Genomic DNA, 5,000 nt, shown 5'->3' on the forward strand with positions numbered 1-5,000 from the left:
ATCAACTTGTATCTACCCCAAAGCTTAGAACAGTCCTTGACACACAGTAAGCATTTAGCAAATACCATAAAAAACAAAGAACAGCACCAAAAAATCCACAGTTCTTTCTGGGTGCTCCCTGGGGGACATTAGGTGTTCTCTTTAGGTTCCTTCCATCACTTCGGTTCTATGGATAAATGGCAATTACTGTTCAAGGGTAAATGAATTATTTTATTCATTTAAGGGAAGAAGCAGTAGAAGAATAGTAATAGCAGTTCCCACTGGGTGTTACTAACTGTACTATGCACTTGGGAATTACAGAACTAGCATGTTCCTTGACCATAAGGAGCTTACATTCTAATGGCGGAGGAAGACGTAAAATAAAAGTATGTAATCCAAATGAATATGGCAAATCAACAAGGCTTTAGGAATTAAGGAAGAATGTAGTTCAAAAACCAAGGGAGTTGAGTCACTGAAGGAAGAAATCAAGATGTTCCCAGAAATGAGAACATGGCTGGGTTTGCCCTTCCTTCATGGAAAAGGTCAAGTGTCTCTCAGCAACTTCATTGAAAAAACAAAGCCAAACAAAAAGAGCCATCACTGTTTTTACCAGCTGAAATGGCTCTGATGTCTGCCTTCAACTTCAGGAATTAGTTTAAAAGTGTTGACTGCTTTCATTCAGTCTGCCAACCAGCACGAAGCAGGCCACCTGCTGTGAAACAAGGGAGTGGAGACCAGCAGTTATTATAGCAATAGCCATAAGTTTATTGCTTATTGGTACTAAACTTAAATCTTAGTAATTTTGAATTACTGAGTTAGCTTAGATTTATGGAGATGTAGAATCATTTAGAACTGCATTCATTCCAGAAGGGTATATTATCTAATCCAATTTTCTTATAGTGATGCAATTGCAATGCTATAGTTACGGTTGTATCAGCGTTTCCATTATAAACTCCTATTTTCAGGGTTTTATAATTTGACCATAAAAATTCACTCCTTGTTGAAACTTGGCAAATAGAGAGCGGAGGTTTTTTTTAAAAGAAATCTGAAAAAACAAATCTGATCTTTTCAGTCATCTTTTTATTCAAATAGTGTAAGGACAAGTAAAAAGCATAAGTTCTAAGTTGAAGCTCAGAGGCTACATGTAAAGTGAACTTCACAGGCAATGTGAACTTGGTAGTTGAAAAGTTACAAGAGAATTTAGCTGATGCAAAGAGCCATTTACAATCACTTAGGTTTTATTCTGACTATCCTCATATGCTTACATTTTTGTCCTGACTTATCTGGTAAATAACCTTATCTTTTAATTAGCCCAATGAAGGCGTGTTATAGAATCATTTGAGTCGGAAAGTGCTCCCCATTACTTCACAATTGGAAAGAACGTTAGATATTTGCTAGAAAGAAAATGGACAGTAAAAAAAAGCTGCAACTGTACTATTTTAGGGAGATAAAAAATTTCATCTACATTTTCCCAGAAGTCTCTTTTTAACTTATTCTGGCCTTGGCCCCAGGATTTCACACATTAGGGAATTTCTTCGCAGAAATGTTTGAGCATCAGTATTTTCTTTATAATGTTTTACTGCCTGCTGGTAGTCAAGGGAAGACTATTTCTATCTTTACTTCAGGTCTGAAGTGCACAAAATTTTACTAGGGAATTAATGTTGCTTTCACTTACCTATAAATTACTTTAGTGTCTATCTCTCCTACTAGATTGTAAATTTCTTAAGGGCAGGGATCATGTCTCTGGATCTATTGTATGCTCCCAAGTGCTTCGTACAGTGTTCTGTTCTGTTTGTGTTCATTAAATGCTAACTATTGATAGATTGATTGCCAAGATGAATCTACATTTTAAGTTAAATTTCAGTGACCCAAAGTTCTTGTTCTAATTACATAATGATAGGTGGCTTCCTTTGTTTCACATCATTCCTGTCAACACATATATGCTATTTCTGTAACTGCTAATTCCATTCGTCTGTGAACATTAATGCTATACTGATTTCTTTTGGTGGCATAGTTTCCGGTTTTTCAATTACAGTTTTCCAATCTACCCTGGGAGTTTTCCTCCGACTTTTGCCATCAGAAATATTCTTTATTAGATTTCGTCCTATTAAATAACCTGAATGATTGCCTCTAATACTTTGCATAATGAAGAAAACGGTGCCCCTTCTACTTTGACCTCTTGCACACTGAAGGGACTGATATTGGTTCTTTTTATCGGGGATTATAAACTAAGTTTCTAGCTATAAAAAAAAGTGGCAGGGATCTTCAGACTGGCAAAGTCGCACTTCACATAAAGACTGGTGCTTATCCCCACTGATTTTTAAAATTTCACAATATTATTTCAGAGGAAGAATAATACTCAGGTTTTATATAACACTTTTATGCCCATAGTCCTTTCATATTACTTATCTCATTTTGTCCTCACAACATCTCTATGAGGTAGGGAAAGGCAGATATTATTATCCCCATGTTTGTAGATGGGGAAAATGAAGCCTAGAGAGGTTAAGTGACTCGTCCAAGGTCACGCTGAAGGCTAATGTTAGAGCCAGGACTAGATCCTGGCAGCCAACTCAGATAACAATGTCTTTCCATAACAGCATGTTGCCTCTCTAGAATAAAAGAGTTTTGTTGTATAGGGCAACCACCCTATATCAATCACTCAATCGTATTTATTGAGTGCTTACTGTGTGCAGAGCACTGTACTAAGCGCTTGGGAAGTACAAGTTGGCAACACATAGAGATGGTCCCTACCCAACAGTGGGCTCACCGTCTAGAAGACTATATGCAGTAAATTAAAATATTTTATTTGAAGATTGCCGTAAGTTATTAGGATCCTCCAAGTGTTATAATTTTCTTTTCCAGTTCATTTCTGAAATGACACTCTGAGGGGAGAAGGATGGTAAGGGAAATTGTCTGAGTCAGAAAAATACAAAGTGAAAAAAAGAGGACAGTGAATGGGATTCAGCATTTTAGAGAGCTGTAATAATTCAAGTCCTTCGGTCCTCTGGTTTTTGATTAACAGAGATGAGGTGTGACATTCTGGTCAACAGAAAATTTACTGCTTTGGCTTTAACATTAAACTAAATTAATACTGATTATTTTGCCTCTGGCTGCTAATTATCACTGTTTTCCAGAAATACTTAGAGTTACGGGGTGTAGAAATTAAAATTTAGAGCGGGCTATTTGATTTTATTTAGTCGTCATATTGTCATACTTTCCATAACAAACTGGAACACATAGTAGGAAGGAAAACTAGGCCATGTGAAGGAGATGTGCAGAAAGCGGGGGACTCTTTTAGGGTTTTGACTGAGGGGGAGGGATCTTCAGGTGGGCTTCTGGAAAGGGCATTATCTTTCAAATGTAAATTTCTTTGAGGCAGAACTTGCTACTTGCTCCTTGAACTTGCTGTTGAGGTACTCTTCCAAATGCTTTGTACAGTGTAGGCATTCAATATAACCAGTAAAATCCACTGCTTGGTTAATTGACGCAAGTGACAGTCTGTCCTGGGAGTCTTCTAAATTGATATTTGTTCTCAGGGAGAGTCCAGGAATTGGTCTAGGTCTCTAAGACTGTAAGCTCATTGTGGGCAAGGAATGTGTCTGTTTAGTGTTGTATTGTACTCTCCTAAGTGCTAAGTACAGTGTTCTGCACACAGTAGGTGCTCAATTAATATGACTGACTGAATGAATGAATGTTTGTCCCATAGTTGGGTGACAGTGGAGGAAGAAGCCTGGAGAGGTTGTCCTAAATGCTGCTCAGTCTCAGGTTGGGGTCCAAATTCTCAGGAGGGAATTCAAGGATGTGGAATTGGGGTACAGCTCTTTGTGCCATGGGTTGTGATTTTAGCATCCCAGTTTCCTGGTGTGGGGAATCCATGTTCAGCCACAGAAGTGAGAGAAGAAAGATCATAAGTATGGAGTCCACAAAATGATGTTCAGTGTTGGGTGCCTGCCATAGAAAGTGGAAATTCTCTCTGTGGGTCTCCTGGAGTGAGAAATAAGTACCAGGGTGATACTTTCAACACATATCTTCTTGAGTGGGAGAGGGTGGGTCAAAGGCCTGTCGCAAGAGAAAGAGTTTCAATTAAGAAACCCTTACTGTTACAACCCTCATGTCCATTTCCTGAAAATACGTTGTTTCTCTTGCCTGTACTTTATTTTAATGTCTCCTTTGGTAGACCGTAAACTCGGAGAGGACAGGGATCATGTCTACCTACTGTATTGTATTGTACTCTGTTGAACTGTACTCTTCCAAGCTCTTAATTCAGGGCTTTGCACACAGTAAGCACTCAATAGATATCATTGATTGATTGAATGATTGTACTGTAGCCTCCCAAATTCCTCTCAGGGTCTCACTTGGAAAGTTTCCAGTACTCTACCAGTCTCGACTATGGGAGGGAGAGTCAAGCAGAGGCATATCCATTCCATTCCTAGCTTGGACAGTGGCTAGGTAGTGGATGGCAATCTGCTACAAGTCAAAACTCCCCTGTGCTGGGCAGCAGAGGCATCAGAGAAAGTTGAGGGCACAGACTCAGGTTTACTGTGCAGAGGGAGGCAATGGTAAACTGCTTTTGTATTTTTACCAAAAAAAACTCTATGGATATGCTACCAGAATGATTGCAGATGGAGATGGGGCGTTCTGGGAGAGATGTGTCTGTGGCATCGCTATGGGTTGGACACGACTCAACAGCATAAGACAACAAGCCTCCCAAACATTTAATATGGCACTATGAACAAAACAAGCAATTGATAAATACAATTGAGTGATGGATTGATATACTAAGTTAATAATCAAGGAATGGTGTTAAAGAAATGGGAGACAGAAATATTAGGAGGCAATTTCCATAATTTAACATGCTTTTTGTTTGCTGCTCCGTTCCCCACCCCCCACCCTTTTTCAAATTCTGTTACAACAGATGCCGATGGAGTTTTTGACACTGAGAGTGCAAGATCTAACATTAATCTGTTGCCAAACTGGTGAAGATTTACAAACAATATGTTTTGCGTCCATCAATATGCTTA

The 5,000-nt window shown here is 38.8% G+C and overlaps 1 non-coding gene across 1 annotated transcript; it reads left to right on the top strand.

Moving 5' to 3' along the window:
• Nucleotides 1-4,316: 4,316 nt before the first annotated feature.
• LOC119920073 lies at nt 4,317-4,454 on the top strand. The gene has a single exon (XR_005447840.1). It is a non-coding gene; the product is annotated as a small nucleolar RNA SNORA7 (small nucleolar RNA).
• Nucleotides 4,455-5,000: the final 546 nt, after the last annotated feature.

The sequence above is a fragment of the Tachyglossus aculeatus genome, chromosome X1 (genome assembly GCF_015852505.1).
Source record: "Tachyglossus aculeatus isolate mTacAcu1 chromosome X1, mTacAcu1.pri, whole genome shotgun sequence".
Lineage (NCBI taxonomy): Eukaryota > Metazoa > Chordata > Mammalia > Monotremata > Tachyglossidae > Tachyglossus > Tachyglossus aculeatus.